The sequence below is a fragment of the Panthera tigris genome, chromosome E1, assembly GCF_018350195.1.
Source record: "Panthera tigris isolate Pti1 chromosome E1, P.tigris_Pti1_mat1.1, whole genome shotgun sequence".
In the NCBI taxonomy this organism is placed as follows: Eukaryota; Metazoa; Chordata; class Mammalia; order Carnivora; family Felidae; genus Panthera; species Panthera tigris.
In genome coordinates this window covers 40,546,104-40,565,868 of record NC_056673.1, presented here as the reverse complement: position 1 = coordinate 40,565,868, position 19,765 = coordinate 40,546,104, and the positions used below count along the sequence as shown (strand labels likewise).

Genomic DNA, 19,765 nt, shown 5'->3' with positions numbered 1-19,765 from the left:
AAACAAAGCAGCATGTGCTCGTGGCCCCGGGGGACCCGGCTCGGGAGCCGAGAGGGGACGCCACCCGTCTGAGCGACAAGGGGCTGAGCGTGGCGCCAGCGCCTCCCCACCCCCCCAACCCCTCCGCTCCCAGCCCGGCGCGCCGAGGGGTTCCGGGTCCTTCCAGGGCGGCCGCGGACCCGGTGCGAGGGACCACGGGGCTCGCGATCGCGCGCCGGGCGGAACCAGGAAGCGGCGCGCGCCGGCGCGGGGCGCGCTCGGGCCTCGGTGCGCGAGCGGCGCGCGCGCCCCCGCGGGTCCCGGCGTGAGGAGACTCGGCGGCTGGAGCCGTCACCCCGGGCGGGGACCCTGCGCAGGCGACTACGCGCGGCGGCCCGGCCGAGGGAGGGAGCGAGCGAGCGGGCGGGCGGCGGCGGCGGCTGGCGCCCGAGGGGCCGAGCGAGGTAGGAGCTGCGGGGCGACTCCCGGGCTCGGGGCCGGAGAGCGAGGCCGGGGAGCCCGCCCGGGCGGGGCCCCGCGCCCCGGCCGCCCAGACGCCCGGCAGGGCCGCGCCGCCGCCATCGCTCCGCGGGCCGGGAGGCGGCCTCGGTGACTGCGCGCCGGGGGCGGGGGGCTCAGGGAGCGAGGGCGCTGGGGGCGCGCGAGGGGCGTCGTGCCGCGGCGGTGGCGGGCCGAGGGTGTGGAGTGTGGGGACCGTGCGGGCGCGTGTGTCGGGGTGGGCGTGTGAAGGGCCCCGGCGCCGACCCCCGCCAGCGGAGGGGGCTGCTGTGGGCCACCTCACACCTCCGGGTTGCAGTGCCAAGTAGCCGCTGGCGTCCCCTTGCTTTTTCTCCTTTTTCGAAAGAAGGATCTGCGACTCCCGGGGGTGGGATGAGCTCGGGGGGTGCCCGGTGGGGTGGGAGGTGTTCGCCTAGCCTCGAGGAACAGTGCCTTATAAGGAGTCAAGACAACAAATACGAATGTTTCCATACGGCTCTGGGGTGCGGGATCCCACATCAGGACCCGCCAAGGCCCGGGCTGGTGCGTGTGGCGGTGGGATGTGGCGTGCCTTTTTTTTTTTTTTTTTTTTTTTTTTTTTTTTTTTTTTTTTGCTAGCCAGGGCTAAAGAGTAAAAAAGTGCGCCTGGTGTCGGGGTAGATATGGAGAGTCGGAAGGGGAGTCGTGGTGTCACAAAAGCTGGTCTGAGGCTGAAGGAATCTGGCAAGATGGTCACGCTGATCAAAGAGGAAAGAACTTGTGTGGAGCAAGAGGCGTTTGCAAACACTTGTAGCCAGCAGTGATGGAAAAGGCGAGGAAGAAAAACAAGTGTCAGCTTTTAGGAAGATGAGATTAGTGAAAACCACAAGAATGTTAAAGGCAGAAAGAGATAGCGATCCTCTCTTTCCCGGAGAACCATGCCCAGTTCTTTTTCTTCTTGTCCCCCATGCTCCTGTCAGACCTTTATATCAAACAAATAGTACTGAAAGTGGGTCATGGAATGTTAAGAGCTGGAAAGGACCCTGGCAATGATGGCGCTCTCTTTTATTGTACAAATGAGGAAACTGAGGCCCCAGGTAGATGGAGGAGGTGATCTTCATCTCCAGCTGTTCAGTCGTCCTGGGACTGAAATGTCGGTCTGAGGACTCTTAGATCAGTGCTCTGCCCAAAACCCTATGGAGTAGTGGATTTTTGCCTAAATACAGTTCCATTAATTGTCTCTGGAATGTCCTTGGGAAATGCCCCTTGAAAGGGCCGTGTGTCACCAAATTATTAAACTGAGCTTTATGTCATTTTCTCAGTGTTCAAATGATGTTTATCATCCACTGATATCTTAGGTTTCCAAAGTGGTTGGATAGCTGCCTGGGCCATAATAAGCTTTCAGCTGTTGTGTATATTACCTCAAATAATTCTGTTATTGTTCGATGAAGATAATATAATTTTGCCTCTTTCTTCAACATTCTTCTGTTATGGTTCATTTGTTTATATTGTATTGTTTATATTTAATGGCTGTTAGAAAACAATGTGTTTTATTTTGTGTACCTTTCACATTTTTCTAATTTTATGTCGTAACACCGTGAACATTGGATCAGTTCTGATCATTTCACATGGTGGAATCCTATTGATTGACCTTATATCAAGGCTTTGGGTTTTTTATTTGTTTTGGTACCAATTTCCATCTCATGGAAGATTACAGTTGTTAGAATTGATAGTATAAATGGGAGAAGGGGCTGCCAATTTTAAGAAAAATTTACCATGAGACAATTTGTGATGTCTGTCCCGTTCAATTAAAACACCACCACACCTTTGGTCAGGTAAGTGTTATGAGGTAGATTGCTTGTGTTCCGTAGCCTTTGGAAGATGAAAATTTCAAGCACCTGGTTGAGATACAGGGAAGGAATGGAGAGATCTTTTTTCAAAAAAGCAAAACCTCAGAAGCAAAAAAAAAAAAAAAAAAAGAGTTGATTTCTATCACTAGCAGTTTGGTTATTGCATAACTTGGAGCTGAAGTACATAAAATCTTTGCTGTATACCCAACTCAACAAATTATCCCACCTTCTCCCTAGTCCTGGCCTTTTCAGCATTCATGTTTTTGCCAACAGGATATTAATATGGATTGTATTAAGAAATTTAAGGTGGATGTATTTCTTCAATGGGTACTCCCTGGTATATGTGATAGAAGGTGGGGGGGGGTGGGAAGTGCTATCATTGTTTGAAGTGTTACAACATAAATATTTTGGTCAGCACTTCCTATTGTGTCCCAACTTCTCATTTCATCTTCATTTGCTTGCTCTCAATTGATTTTTTAAAATGTTCTTTACATAGACAAAAACCACATCAAAACTAGCAAAGGGTGTCATTATTGCTCTTTTGGTACTTATGTCAAGTTTTTCAAGTTATATTAGTGTTGGTTTTCAAGTTATTTGTGATTTGTGTTAGGTTTATATTTATGAACGTGCGTGTGGTGGTTCATTTGGCTTGTTTTTATGTAGGTAGGTGATAGAAGCAGTCTTGTAAAAGGAATATGTTATAAATAGGTAAATAACACATGCAAGATTAGATTGCAGGTTGAGGGTAGAGTCAAAGGAATCTTACTACTGCCCTGTAAACATGTGTGTATCTCATAAAAGTATTCACAGATCTCTGGATGTGCTACCTACCAAGTGAGACATTTTTTCCCCTTCTATTAGAGTGCAGTAGATTACCGCATTATTCCTACAAAAAAAGGAAACAAAAAACTTCCAGTTTTTATTAACTGGTTTTGAGTATTTGAAACTTATTGTTTTAACAAGTTAATTTGACAGTTCCAGGTTACTGAGTTCATAATAAAGTGGCAGAATACTTTGACTCCGGAACTTAATAAAAATTATCTTGAAAAGTTAGCTCTCAAGTGTCACTGTCCCCAATTTTGTGTAGTGGTTAAAGGAAAAAAAAAAATTCTTTAAGTCTTGGCTTTGTTAATAGAAATGTTCTAAAATCAGAAGTATTTTTTCCCCTGCAATGTTGGAAACACAACAGTTTTATGCTTATTTCTGGGAATAAGAAAGTCAAATTTAACAATCTAGTTTCCATTGATCAGACAGTTTTCTGTGCATTTAAGTCATGAGTATCACAGTGATAAAAACTTTTAAAAAAATTATATTCATTTTTAATAATTCTGTCTTTATTTTAAGTAGAATATTGACATCGGATGTTTTCTTCTTATGATGATCCTGTTACTGAAACACTTAAGCCAGTTTGGAGAAGACTTTATGTATGTAAATCTATGCTATTTTTACTGATCAAAGAGAGGAGTACTTTACAGGAGTTAGATTTTTAGTTGGTTAAATACCCTCACTTTTGGTGTTTTCAGGGTTTTAGATGACGTTTATTACTTTTGTTAGTTTTGGTCACACCCATGACTTCCTTGGAAGGTATCTTTGAGGTTTGGTTTCCTTTTTTTTTTTTTTTTTTAATGGTAATATTGGGGTGGGGGTGCTTCCTGTTTGTATTTTCAAAATTAGGTCCACATATTAACTTTCTTGTAGTGTCACATTTTTATTTTAAACATATAAAGCATCAGATGCCATGTGGTTTATCTTTGTCCATTTTACTGCTTTATGAGTCCCTTCCCGAACTCAGACTAAATACCCAGTTGGGAAGGCAGGACATTCCTGAATCTTTTCCCAACTGAAGGACTCTTACAACAACAAAGGTGCAACGAACAGAAAAATGGGGCTGTAGCTATCCGTTTCCTTCCAGGTACCTACATAATGTATGGTACTAAGAGTTGAAATGTGTTCTGTGGAGTCTTGAAGGTCAGAGTTTTAAAGAGGGCTTGCCTTGGGCTTATGTAATATAGAACCCGCCTATTAACTAGTGACTATAGCAGTTTTTCTGACCAACTTAAGTCGTACAGAATGTCATGGAGAATTTAAATAAGAATTAGGACAAATTTAGGGTATGGTAGTAGAACTTAGGAGAAATCACCCTCAGCCATAAAACTCTTCCTTGACCCTCCCAGATAATTTTTACATAGTATGTCACCTTTAACATAAATGTTGGAATACAAGTTATGTGGAGCCTTGAGAAGTACATCCTTGAAAGAAGTACATATAGTATTGTTCCAGTGATTAAAGCAAGTGGCCTTTTCCTGACCCTCAACTAACTTTGTTCTAAGAAGTATAAATGACTAAATAGACTGCTGATTAAATTGGAATTCAAACATGTTTGCAGTTTAGGGACAGTTTATCTCTCCTAAATTTTATTTTGGATCACATTACTGAAGGCAATACTGCACTAGCATGTTGCACAGTTATGCATAGTGCACTTTGTAGTCGAGTTTAATACAGAATGTCTTGACCTCCCACTCCTCCCCCCCCCCCCATATTCAGTGAAGGAGAGTAATAATTTGTCACACAGTGGATATTTTCTTCCCTGGATTTATTTGTAACAATTACATCTATTTCCCATGTATTATAATACTTTTAAGATGAAAAATACATGTATTGATTCATAACGTTTATCTTTTGGAAGCTAGCTTGCAAGATCTATTCCGACACTCACCCTCCATTTATTCTTCCATTGCTTTTGGCACTCTTAACTTTTTTTTTTAAAAAATGTTTTACAGATTTCTGTTATGAAGAGAAATATCTCCACATTCTATGCACTGCTAGTTTTTTGAGGTGCTTGTGCTGACTCATTTTTTAAATTCTACTAAGATATAGAGTATGGTTTGAGAGCAGTAATGAGATTCTCAGAAAATATGAAAACTTTCCTTTCTGACTAGTTAGAGAAAGGTTGGGGAAGACAAGGGGAAATACATCAATGAGCCAATCAATTATTGTTATTTGTTGGGATTAATTTGATGACTAATATTTTCTTTTTTTTATGTTTTATTTATTTTTGAGAGAGAGAGAGGCAGAGAGAGAGAGAGGCAGAGAGAGAAAGAGAGAGGTAGAGAGAGAGAGAGAGAGGCAGAGTGAGAGGGAGACACAAATTCCAAAGCAGACTCTAAGCTCTGAGCTCTCAGCACAGAGCCCCCCACACAGGGCTCGAACTCATGAACCGTGAGATCATGACCTGAGCCAAAGTCGGATGTTTAACCAACTGAGCCACCCAGGCACTCCGATGACTAATATTTTCAATGCCCATCAGGCTAGTAAGGTGAATTTGGCTTTACCCTGCAATGGTGTAGGACAAACCCAAGTATTTTCTAATACTGCTTGTTTTCCCCTTGTAGGGGATTTTTTCTGCATATGGGAGATCAAGCCAGAGTTACTAATAACAGCCACATCCATGGTTTGTATTAAAAACAACTATTTACCACTGTGGGCTATAGCTCTACCTACCATGGGCTCATCTGGAAAGATGTACTAGTTATCTATATAATAATTATGCCCTCTTTCAAAAAGTGATCAGAAAATTAGTTAAAAAGTACTTCAAATTAGGTCTAAAACTTAAAAGTAGAAAGATAATAAAAATGATACCTAACATTGTCCACTTACAGTGTGCCAAGCAGAGACTATTATAAGCTCCTACCATGTTTTAACTCATGATCTTCAGAGGGTGGGTATTATTTTCAGATGAAAGATGAAGAAGTGGCAACAGAGAAGTTGAGTAACTTGTCCAAGGTCACATTGCTAGTAATAATGGCAGAGCTGGATCCAGACCCAGACCAAGCTGATTCCAGAGACTGTGTTCCTGACCACTGCACTGCAAAAGGACACTTGGTTTCTTTGAGACTTCTGTTTCTTTATTTGTGTTCCCAAATGGACTCTTGTTTGTTTTTAATAGAAAAAAAATTATATGTATTTAGAAATTTTTAAAGTTTATGAAGGTAATTGTAAGTATTTTTCCAACTCATGTATATAATCCTAGTGGAAATTATGTAAAAACAGAGAAGGTCTTAATTCTAACTATAAATTTCCTTTGTTGTTCTTCCACTAACATTACCATATACATCATGGGAGAAGAGCTATAAGCTATCTCCTTGGCCTCTCATTACAAACAAAAGGATCATTTATGCCAGTTTAGCATGTAACATGTGTTTGTTGACTGAAAATGCAAGTATCCAGCTCATTTTATTTACAACTTTATTTTGAAGGGGTTTGCAGCCCTCTTCTTGTTTTATTGAAGCTTTTTAGAGTTACTAATTGTGATTTCTGAGATAGAAGGACTAAAGAGTTTTAATTTGGGAAGTTAATTTTTAAGGCAACCAAAGCAATTATTCTGTATTTTAGAGCTATGCAAAGGCCATTGGAAACTAGTCTCAGAAATGTATTCCATTTTATATGTGATGGTCTCAGCATTTTTCCTTGGAGGTAGATTGTAAAGTTAAATCTTGGGGCCAAAATTTATTACCCTAAAGTGTGCTGATTTGAATTTGAGAGGTCAAGTCAGGGAGGAGAAAAACTTCAATTCCCTGAGCAGAGAGTATAAACTTGTTCAAATAAACAGAGGATGTTGTCTTCCAGGATTGTCAAACTGTCACCTTTGACCAGGGTTGAATTTTCTTTGAATGTTGACAGAAGTTACAATGTCAGTGGAAAAAGCTTAATGTGAAGTATCTATAACTCAGAATTTCCTTATGTTTGTGTCAGTGAGATCCTACAATTAAAGCAGTTTTTTTTTCTCTATGTCTGATGCGTTTTTAAAAACCTTCAGTGGGGTTTTCCAGCCTTTAGGTGAGAGTAAATTAGAAAGTTTGTGAAAAAACTATTTTGTGTTGTCTAAAATTCAGAGCCTGTAACCTGTGCAGATCGTTATGTTTTTATAAAGAATGGGACTTAAAAATTCAACCTGGGGAAAATGTTTTAAATAAGCTACATTCACTGGGGCGCCTGGGTGGCTCAGTCGGTTAAGTGTCCGACTTCAGCTCAGGTCACAATCTCGCAGTTTGTGAGTTCGAGCCCCGCGTCGGGCTCTGGGCTGATGGCTCAGAGCCTGGAGCCTGCTTCCGATTCTGTGTCTCCCTCTCTCTCTGCCCCTCCCCCGTTCATGCTCTGTCTCTCTCTGTCCCAAAAATAAATAAACGTTAAAAAAAATTTTTTAAAAATAAATAAATAAATAAATAAATAAATAAATAAGCTACATTCACAAATGTCATTGTAACATTTATAAATAGAAACTGTTGAGCCCTTAATCTGTTAAAGTACTAAAAATTAGAATTTATCAGGTTTGTAATATAGCATTCTATAATACAGTCATTTGTAGTTTGAACTAGGTAAACCATTCTCTCAGAAATAATGTTAATTCTATGTTTTTGTTTTGCTTCATGTATCTAAAATATTTTGGTAATCTTTTAGGCTTGAGAAAAATAGCAAACTAGAGATCTACAGCATTATACAGCTCTTTATAAAATGAGACGATCCACCTTGTGGATTTATGTTTTCACAATTTATGATCTGTTTCTGGTAGAAAGTGAGGGAGAATTATAGTGAAAATTGGACATAATAGAGCCTTATTCCAAAAGGTGTGGAAGGTCTAATACCTAGAGATGCAACGCACATATTCCTTCTTTTCGTGTTGTTGTTACTGTTTCCATTTTGTAATGATATATGGAAACCCTGAAACATATATATCCTAAGCATATTTTAAGGATGAGTTTATCTTGTAACGAGTTTAAATACCAAGTTAAAACACTAAATTCATTGTCATGTGTATAGATTTACCTTCCTCCTTAACTGTTGAAGGTATTAAAACAAAATAGAAAATATTTGGCTTCCTGAATGACATGGCTACAACTTACATGCTGAGTTGGTGATGAAGCATGATTTCTTGATTTTGCAATACCAGAGCAGAGCACATAATTTGAAAGGAATGGGTCCTTAAGTAAGTTATTACCTTAAGCACACATTTTAAATTTTGTCCTAGAAATGTGACATTGTCAAAATTTATGGTTTTGAATTTTTATTACCCAAATGTGAGAGATCTAGTTTGAAAAGAACTTAGCATAATGTTCCTGTTCTATTGGTAAATTTGAAAAAGGCAAACATAAGAAATACCAATTGTGGCTTTTATGGAATAACTTATGAGAGGAAAAAAATACATAAGTGCATAAATATTAAAAACTTTCTTATATGAAAAAAATGCCAGAAGCCAAAGATAAATGACAAAATGAGAAAAACACTGTAAACATATATGACAAAAGGTTATGAGTTAATATTATTATATATAAAGACTATATACCAAAAGTAAGAAAAAAAGTTGGGATGCCTGGTTGGTTCAGTCGGTTGAGCGTCCGACTTCAGCTCAGGTCACCATCTCATGGTTCGTGAGTTCGAGCCCCACATTGAGCTCTGTGCTGACAGCTCAGAGCCTGGAGCCTGCTTTGGAATTTTGTCTCCCTCTCACTCTGCCCCTCCCCAGCTCACACTCTGTCTGTCTGTCTCTCTTTCAAAAATAAATTTTTTTAAATACTATAAAGAAAATAAGAAAAAAGATGGATCTCCCAAAGAGAAAATGAAAAAAGAAGAGATACAAATGGTCAATGTTCATATAGAATTATGTTCTGCACTGGAGATCAAGAAATGCAAATAAAAACAATGACATGACTTTTCCAGTTAACAGATTTACAAAACTAAAAATATCGAAAAAATAAAAGCCACGTTGCTTGGGAATGTGGAGAAACTGGTACCTTCATATTCGTTGGTCAGATGTAAATTGGTGCTTTTTTTGAAGAGCAGTTTGATATATATACATGTATTGAAAGCCTTAAAAGTGTACATATCCTTTGACCTAACAGTTCCATTTAGATAACATAATCTGAAATATGTGCAAAGATTAGTATATAAGGATGTTCCTCATAGTGTTATTGAAAATAACAACAAATTGGAAACAACTTCAGTGTTCAGCATTAGAGGATTAATTAACTAAATTGAAGGATATCTTATACAATGAAATACTATTTAGCCATTTCAAGTCATGTTATAAAACAATATTTAATGACTTAGGTAAAGTTTACAATATATTACTAAATGAAAAGGCAAATTGCAAAACAATCGCATACAAGTTGTACTTGGAAAAAAGTGGAGGCGTTAAAAAAATATTCTGGGTTCTAGGATTCTGAGTGTGTATATGTGTGGTTTCTAGTATCTTCCCGTTTTTCTGTAATAAACAATAATGAACAGGGAATACTTTGTAGTCAAGAAAAAATGTTAGTTTTAATGAATGGTAAAGAAAATATGAGAGAAATATGTATAATGGAATATTATTTGGCCACAAAAAAAGAAGGAAATCTTTCATTGCCATTCATGACAACATGGATGAATCTAGAGAACATTACGCTAAGTGAAATAAGTCAGACAAAGACAAATGCTGTATGTTCTCCCTGATCTGTGGAATCTAAAAATATCAAACTCATAAAAAAAAAAAAAAAAAAAAAAAAAAAGCAGATGGGTGGTTGCCAGAGGCAGGGGGCAGAGGACTATGTGAAAGTGGCCAAAGGGTACAAACTTCCAGTTATAAGATGAGTAAGTTCTGAGTATGTAATGTACAGCATGATGGCTATGTTAACTGTATTGTGTATTTTAAAGTTGCTAAGAGAGATTTTAAAAGTTCTTACCACACAGGCACACATATACAAGTTGTAACTATGTGAGGTGTTGGATCGGTTAAGCAACCTTAGTTTGACAATCATTTTGCAATATATATGTGTATCACATTATTACATTGTGTACCTTAAACTTACATGATGTTTTATGTCAGTTATATCTCAATAAAGCTAGGGGGAAAAGTTATTTTTAAAATGAATTTTGTGTGTTGATTTAGAATGAGAAACTTGTTTTATTTTCAGTTAGTATTTCCTTTTTAGGAGCAGAAAATACATAGTTTGTGATGTTTGTGTTAAATATTTGGCATAGTATACTTATTTGGTATGGTTTATGACATCTTTTGTTGAAGAACTGTATTAAAATCATTCTAATTACATTTAATGTTTTCAGAGTTAAAATAATTTGACTTGAGGACTGAGTTATTTCCTATACTTTGGAATGGTCCATATTTTTATATATAAGCTGATGGTGAATTATATTGTTTTATAAATGTGATAAAGAGATTATATTGCTTTACCTGTGTATGAGCTCTACTAAGTTACCACTCATTTCATATTGAAGATGTGTTTGTTTTTTTTCAACATTTGAAAAAATGTTTATTTTATTTTAAGGTCTAGTTTATTTTAAGTTCTGGTGACCCTAAACATTGTATTATTTCAGTATATTTTCTGTGTTTGCTTTTGTGTTGCTTTTTCTGTCATGATGATACCTACAAAGATTGCTAGGTTTATGGATTTTTGTCCTTGTAATTCCATTAGTCATGCTTAATGACTTCTCTAAATGTTTATTATGTGTTCATTTGGGAGTATCTGGTAAAGGAAATCTCTAGTGAAAGATACTTTCTCTTGGGTATATGTCATTGCTAATACAAGAGACTTGTGTTCTGCCTTAATTAAATTCACATTAAGTAGTTTCTTTGTAATTAAATTTAGTGTTTAAAAGCATTTTAACATTTTAAGAAGTTTAAAGAAGAAAGATGAAAATAAGTTACAACTTGATGTTTTAGGAGAATTCTGGAGCACAAGTATTTAGGTCTTAGCACTTTTGCAGCAAATAATATTACAATCTTAAAAAATTATATATATGTATTACATATGTATTACATATATATAATTTTTAAGGTTACATATGATTGTATATGTACATATATATGCACATATATATGATTTTTAAAGATTATATATGATTTTTAAGACTATATATACATATATGTGTACATATGTATGTATATACAATACGTATGTATGTGTATATGTATATATAGTATACATATATATGTACAATATATGCACATATACATACATACATATACATATATATGTATACATATACATATATATGTATACATATATATGTGTGTGTGTATATATATATATATATATGTATATATTCTAGGCTTATATATAATAAGCCTAGAAGATGACCTACTTATTTTTTTATTTTTTTAATTAAAAAAATTTTTTAAAGTAATCTCTACACCCAACGTGGGGCTTGAACTCACAACCTCAATTTCAAGAGTTGCACACTCTACCAACTGAGCCAGCCAGGTGCCCCCAACTTACTTACTTTATGTATAATACAACTTGGTAAAAATCTTACTTCACCTGGATTGTGCCTTGTAATTTATCATAATGGAACTTGCTGTGACAGAACTTTAAGTCAGTTTTGAGAAAACTAAAACATAAAAGAAATCATATAGTACTTTTGAGTGCGTTTTAAACCTAAATCCATAAGTAGTTAATTCAAATGTATAAAGACAAATAAATATTTTTGTGTATTAAAGATAAAACCACAAACATATTGCTCAAAATGCCTTCATAAATAGATCCTGTTGATACTATGGTTCCTTTTTGCTTATTCTTACCTCCTCTGCCTCCTGAAAATGTGATCAATCTTATTTAACCCAAAACTATGTTTTCCTTTGGCTTCAGTTCATTTATCATTGCTGATTTTCTCTGTAATCTGTTTTATCACTATGATATTATTATGACCAGTTAGAATAATTCTCTTTCTTCTTTTATGTACCTGAATCACTTTTACCAAATTATGAGATATTTTGAAAATCCTATAAATTTGGAGCCTCAAATTTAGCATATATATTTTATAATATGGCATCAGTAAATTGTAGAATATATTTGAATATTAATATACAAAATGATTCATTGCTTTCTTCATTTAGAACTAGATACTTGATTGTGTTCTAGTCTTTATCTGATTTTGAGAGCTTGGTTATCCTCACAAAGATTTCTTTTCCAAGTCTATAAGTCTTACGGTTACCTCTTTAATGGAGTTCAAATATATGTAAGATTCAAAGTCTGTAGAAAAATTACTTCCTTCAGAAGTTAACATTATAATTTGTTTGAAATTCTGTAATCTGCTTTTTGTCTCTTAGCTGCCAGAGGGCTTTTTTTTAAATCAATAATTTATTTTTTAATTTACATCCAAGTTAGCATATGGTGCAACAATGATTTCAGGAGCAGATTCCTTAATGCTTCTTACCCATTTAGCCCACCCCCCCTCCCACAACCCCTCTAACAACCCTCTGTTTGTTCTCTATATTTAAGTCTCTTATGTTTTGTCCCCTTCCCTGTTTTTATATTATTTTTACTTCCCTTCTCTTATGTTCATCTGTTTTGTATCTTAAAGTCCTCATGAGTGAAGTCATATGATATTTGTCTTTCTCAGACTAATCTCACTTAGCATAGTACCCTCCAGTTCCATCCGTGTAGTTGCAAATGGCAAGATTTCATTCCTTTTGATTGCTGAGTAATACTCCATTGTATGTATATATACCACGTCTTCTTTATCCATTCATCTATCGATGGACATTTGGGCTCTTTCCACACTTTGGCTATCGTTGATAGTGCTGCTGTAAACATTGAGGTGCATGTGCCCCTTCAAAACAGCACACCTGTATCCCTTGGATAAATGCCTAGTAGTGCAATTGCTGGGTTGTAGGGTAGTTCTATTTTTAATTTTTTGGGGAACCTCCATACTGTTTTCCAGAGTGGCTGCACCAATTTGCATTCCCACAGAGGGCTTTTTGAGGTTGTGTACATCTGTGTATTTAAAAACACTTCTGGGGCGACTGGAGTAGCTAGCTCAGTCAGTTGAGTGTCTGACTGTTGATTTCGGCTCAGGTCATAATCCCAGGGTCTTGGGATCGAGTCCTGCATCAGGCTCTGTGCTGAGCATAGAGTCTGTTTAGGATTCTCTCTGTATATTTGTCTCTCTCCCTCCTCCTCTCCCTCTCCCTCCCCCTCTCCCTCCCCCTCTCCCTCCCCCTCTCCCCCCTCCCCTGTTCATGCATACTCTCTCTCTCTAAAATAAAATAAATAAAAATAAATACACTTCCAAAGTGAGTAAAGAAATTTATTCCAAAATTTTCCAGTAATTGGGCTACCAATCAGGATAAAACTTAGTGAATATTTGTTGACTGGTAAATGAATGGGCTGTATAATCACATATGCTTTTAAGGCAAAATTAGACAAGATACCCCATTAAACTATATTTGCCAGAGATTCTTAACCATTTGGGGATTAGGGGACCTTTTGAGACTCTAATGCAACCATTGACTCTCTTCCCAGTAAAATACGCATAAACATAAAATTTTGCATACATTTCAAGAGGTCCATGGACTCAGGTTACAAGCCCCTAATATAAACAAACAACCAGCCCTCCATTAACACAGGTGGTGGAGGTGGGCACATATGGAGAAGAGATAGATGATCTAAATTTATAAAATGTGGACTGACTTAGAAACCTCTAGTCTGATCTTGTTACCTGGGGACTCAAGAGGGACTTATTTTCCCCCAGGAACTCAATAAATATCAATCTACTTCAACATTTTAAAGGTCTGTATTCCATTGGATAGCCCCAGCATAATTTAGTTAATCCACTAATATCTATTCATGGATATTTAAGTTGGGGACACCTGGGTGGCTGAGTTGGTTAAGCGTTGGACTCTTGATTTTGGCTCAGGCCATGATCACAGGGTCATGGGATCAAGCCCATGTCAGGCTCTGTGCTGGTCATGGAGCCTGCTGGAGATTCTCTGCCTCTCCCTGCTTGCTTGCGTGCATTCTCATTCTCTCTCTCTCTCTCTCTCTCTCTCAAAAAAAAAAAAAGATATTTAAGTTGTTTCCAGTTTTTCTCTTTTATAGACAACAGTGTGGTGCAGATTCTTAGTCTGAGTGTGTTTTTTGCATTTACTGTACCATCCTTTTAATGTAAGTTCTACAAGTGGAGTTGCTGAGCTCTCTGCATAGATAGTGCCAAACCACCCTCCCAAAAGACCACCCCAGTCAACATGCCTAACAAGAACTAGTTCATGAAGGGGATGGCCATTTCCCCACATCTTCCATAACTGAGCGTTGGTAACCTTCATATCTTTGCTAGTCTCTCATATTTGTATTTCTTTGATTTCCAGCAAGGTTAGATAGTGCTTCACATGTTTATTGGCCATTTTGTTTCTTTGTGATTTGCCTTTTTTTTTTTTTTAACATTTATTTATTTGGGGGGGGAGGGGCAGAGAGAGGAGAGAGAATCCCAAACAGGCTCTGTGCTGTCAGCATAAATCCCAACATAGGTCTCAATCCCACAAACCATGAGATCATTACCTGAGCCAAAACCAAGAGTCAGATGCCTAACAGACTGAGCCACCCAAGAGCCCCTGTGATTTGCCCTTGTATACAATTAGCCTGTTTTTCTATATAGCTGTTTGAGTTTTCCCAAAGATCTTTCTGTCTTGCATATTACAAATAATTTCCTCCCAGTTTTTTCTCTTCTTGGCTTTCAACTTTGTATAGTATTTTTTGCAGTACAAAATGTTAAATTTTTATGTTGTCTAACAGCTTTTTCTTCTCTGATCTGGTTATTAAGACATGCTTAGAAAAACCATCTCTACTGAGAGATTATAAAATTTTCATTTGTATTTTCTTTTAGAATGTTGTGTGGTTCTGGGTTTGGTTTTTGGTTTTTTTTTGCATAAAGTTTCTCCATCCATCTGGAATCTATTTCTCTGTAAGAAGTGAGGTGGGGGGCGCCTGGGTGGCTCGGTCGGTTAAGCGTCCGACTTCAGCTCAGGTCATGATCTCACAGTCCGTGAGTTCGAGCCCCGCGTCAGGCTCTGTGCTGACAGCTCAGAGCCTGGAGCCTGTTTCGGATTCTGTGTCTCCCTCTCTCTCTGCTCCTCCCCTGTTCATGCTCCGTCTCTCTCTGTCTCAAAAATAAAATAAACGTTAAAAAAAAATTAAAAAAAAAAAAAAAAGAAGTGAGGTGGGAATTGTAGCTTTGTTTTCCTGAAAACAGTATATTTAGTGGTCACTCACCATGTGCCAAGCACTGAGCTAAATGTTTTACATGTATTAACAATTTTAACCTAAATCAGTTCCAAATATCTGGCCAATTATCAAAAGAAAAAAATCCACCATTTCCCATCAGCTCCTTCTTTCTCTACTGATAAAGCACATGCTTATCATATATTCTAAGTTCTTATATCTGTTCAGATCCATTGCTTCTCTCTCCTGTTCCAGAGATCAGTTTGTCTCTGCATATACCACATTGTTGTAATTATTGGACGTTTTATTTGGATCATTACATTTTTTTTCAGAGAAGTCAGGTGAGAATTTTCATGGACTTCTTTGTTCTTTTTTTTTTTTAAGTGTTTTTTTTTTTTTTTTAATGTTTATTTATTTTTAGAGAGAGAATGAGAGAATGCGGGGGAGGGGCAGAGAGAGACTCCCACGCAGGCTCCACACTGTCGGTGCAGGCCCAACGTGGGGTTCTATCCCATGAACCGTGAGATCATGACCTGAGCTAAAATCAAGAATCGGATGCTTAGCCAGCTGAGCCACCCAGGTGCCCCTGGACTTCCTTTAAAATATGCATTAGGACAGATTTTTAATCTGACTCAAAGTGAATTTCACATTCTTTGAGTAGATGGTAGATAATCACCAGTAGTTCCATTAAAGATAACACTAGATTTAGTCTTAAACCTATCTTCCTACAGAGATGGTAACAGAAAGGTAATTTTTTAAAAACAATACTTTGTCCACTCAACTCAAATAGTGTAATTTGATTCTGACATCTCAGTAAGTATAGTAAAACTTTATTTTTTAAATTTAACTTAAAAGCTTAGGTTTGCTGGGGCACCTGGGTGATTCAGATGGTTAAGCGTCTGACGACTTCAGCTCAGGTCATGATCTCACCGTTTGTGAATTCAAGCCCCACACCAGCCCTCTGCTGTCAGTGCAGACCCCGCTTCGGATCCTCTGTCCCCCTCTTTCTCTGCTCCTCCCCCACTTGCACACTCTCTCTCTCTCAAAAATAAATAAACGTTAAAAAAAAGAAATTGGGGCACCTGGATGGCACAGTCGGTTAAGCATCTGACTTCAGCTCAGGTCATGATCTCACAGTTTGTGAATTCAAACCCCACGTCGGGCTGTGCGCTGACAGCTCGGATCCTGGAGCCTGCTTCGGATTCTGTGTCTCCCCCTCTCTCTGCCCCTCCCCCGCTCGTGCTCTGTCTCTCTCTCTCAAAAATAAATAAACATTAAAAAAACTAAAAAACAAAAACAAATAGGATCTCGTGCCCTCTGGGAACAGAAGCTATTCTTACCTGAAGAAGATGGTATTCCTAAAACTTCCTACCAGACCCCCACTCCAAAGTACACAGAAACGTACACATATGCACTTCCTTTTTGTTAAACTGCTACCCTGAGGCATGGTTGAAGCATTATCTACCTCCTGGAAGTCCTCTTTTTTTGAGAACAGGAGACTAGTCTGTGCTGTGTGGTAGCTGGTCTGGAGAATAGACAGGGGTAGAGGAATTATTTTGTTACTTAATGGTATTCCTGACTAGAAATTTTAACATCTTTTCCTTCAGAAACAAAATTATAAAGGGTAACTAAGTTTTCTAAGATTGTAGATCAACTGAGGTTTTGCGGTTTACCTAGGTATTTTTCATCTCTCTAGAACTTTGTTCCTATGGGAAAATGTTCCATGTTCCAAACAACACATGTGCAAATGAGTTTTGGAACATGAGTCCATTTGTAAGGTGATCGGGAAGAGGATATGGGGAAGATGTTGGGAGTTGCCTATTGTTTTTATTACAGAAAGGTGTAAGGGCCTGAGTATTGAACTTTGATGCGTTGACCTAAATTGTCTCGTCACCTCTATGACCCTGCAACCCTGGAACTAAAACATAAAACAGCTCATTCTGTTGTAGGTGTAACTCAGCTATCAAATCACTTTTAGGTAGAGTTTTTTGTTATTTTGTTTTCCTTCTGTGTGTGTGTGTGTGTGTGTGTGTGTGTGTGTGTGTGTGTGTGTTGTTGTTGTTGTTTAAACTGAATTTTCCTAGAAAAGAAAATTTTTTGATCTTAGCTACTATTCATTTTTATGGTGTACATAAAGTTGGTGCTTGGAATTTGAGATCTTCTGGTTACAGATGAAATTTTTTCCTTTCAAAAGAGAGTTCTCCTCCAATATTAGTTTAATCTTTGGAGATAACCTAAGGAGGGGAGTAATTTTTTGTTCTCTGGAGATGAGATGATAACTCCAACTGTGTGTGAAAGACTGAACAAACAGAGCTTCAGAAGGCTGACTTGATAGAGAGATTCTAGAACCTAGTAATGCCTAAGCCCCGCTTCCTTCCATTCTTCAGTCTTTTCTACTTAGTTTATCTTAATGATCTTTTTAGATTTCTGATTGTAGAAGGAACCTTTGAAGAAATGGATGGAACTTCTATGTTGCTTTGAATATTGGCTGACCTCAAAGCCATATTAGTTGGCTTCTTAATGTTCAATAAAACATTCTAGCTCTTACTACTAGGTAGGCCTTAGGAACCCCTTTATTTTAGTTTGGTGTCTAAATACGTTAGTTATATTAAATATATATATTTTAGACATCCTGATAAAGTCTACTGAATATAAATTATTCCTCAATAAAATTGAGGATTATTTCCATAAAGAAAAAAATCCTTTTTTCCAAGTATGACAGCCTATTTTAGAATATTTAAGATATTTCCTTAAAAATGAAAGTTTTAAAAAATTGTTATGCTTTAGGGAGTCTGATTCTTTTGTTTTAAAATTCATTCTACTCATTATGTTGCACAAAAGATTGTTGTGTTGAATTGAGAAACAGGTGGGGCATTTTCAAGTATTTCAAAATATTTTTGTTATACCTAGGTTTTCACCCTAATGGTACTTGTTATTTTAGTAGAATGTGACCTATATTTTATTCCGTGGGAAAAAGAAGAAACGAAGTGTTTGCTAGTCACCTACCATCTTGTGCTGCTATGCATTGATAGGTAGAAACTTGAGTCCTATTGAGTTTTTAACTCTCTGCCCTATATTTTTAGTACCTTGTAGAGATGGAATCTGCAAATCATCTTTGAAAGATAAATGATTTGATTTGATTGTATCAAGCAGGAAAGCTATCCTCTATATCAAACTGAGTATCTTGAAAAAAAGCTAGACTAATACCACACTGAAATGATCTTAACTGTGGAATCCTTTATTAGACCTGATTTGTTTTGCATGTACTACATAGCTCCGTAGAGATGACCAGCTTTCAACAGGGATGAACAGATGTCCTGGTTTTATCAGAAATTGCTTGCACATTGCCAGGCCTTTCACAAAAGCCAGTCCTCAACCTCCATCTGATTTTGTTGAGGTGCTTTTCAAACGTTTCCCCAAATGTTGGTTTGAATACACAGACTTTTAGTGTTTACTTGTAAGATTTTGTAATAGTCCGGTGGTATCCTTTACACCCAACGGGAAAAAAAAAAAAAAAAAAGGAAAGAAAATTAAAAGGCAAAATTAGGAAGTATAACATAGTGTGTGTTTATTTGAATTTTCAAGTGTTTAATATCTGATACTAGAGTCTAAGTTTAATAAAAGTCATGTCTGTTTTTTTCACTGCTGTATCCTCAGTACCTAGAACAGAACCTGGCATCTAACGTGCTCTTTATAAATACTTACTGTTTCTGTGAGGGGGTTTGATCCACTTTTGTTTACAGTAGACAGATACAGTAGACAGATACAGTAGACAGCCAAAAACATTGGCTGGTGTTGAAGAGACCTTAATTCCATTTCATTTATTCCCCTTTAATCTCAATGGACAGCGTGTGTATCCAGAGACCGCTTCAGCCCTCAGTAGGGCTGAAAGTGTATGCCTTTTACTGTGGAAGAAAAACGAGAGAGGGGAAAACCAATTCCCTATATTTCCTTTGGATTTCATTTACCGGTTTAACTAGTTCAGTTCCATTAAGTACATTTACATTGTCTTGCAACAATTGTCATGCACCTATCACTGTCTATCTCCAGAACTTTTTCATCATCCCAAACTGAAACTGTATCCATTAAACAGTAACTCCCCATTCCCTTCTCCTGCAGTCCCCAGTATCCACCATTCTACATACTTTCTTTAGAAGTTTGACTATTCTAGGTACCTCATACAAGTGGAATCATGTAACATTTGTCCCTTTGTGTCTTTTTTTTTTTTTTTTTTTGTCTTTCCCCTGAGTTTTTAGTTTTTGCTTTGTACCTAGACCTAGCCGGTGATGCATACAAAATAAGTATCCAGACAACTTAATTCAGCAGCTTGTTGCATACCACTCGGGGGTTATTAAAGCTTTGAAAATGTGATTCCTAATCTTTATGTCTGTAGGCTTATCTCCTCCAGGGCTTGCTGATAAACCTGCACTGACAGTAATAGCAGAGATTAGTCTTTCTTCATGTTTCATAAAGCAA

General features: G+C 37.7%; 1 protein-coding gene across 1 annotated transcript in view; it reads left to right on the top strand.

Moving 5' to 3' along the window:
* Positions 1 to 301: 301 nt before the first annotated feature.
* The window catches only part of STAT5B (signal transducer and activator of transcription 5B), a 65,756-nt gene continuing 46,292 nt past the window's right edge, over positions 302 to 19,765 (top strand). The window contains exon 1 of the mRNA XM_042965388.1: positions 302 to 443. The gene's annotated coding sequence lies outside the window, so the exon portion shown is untranslated. The remainder of the gene's footprint in view (positions 444 to 19,765) is intronic.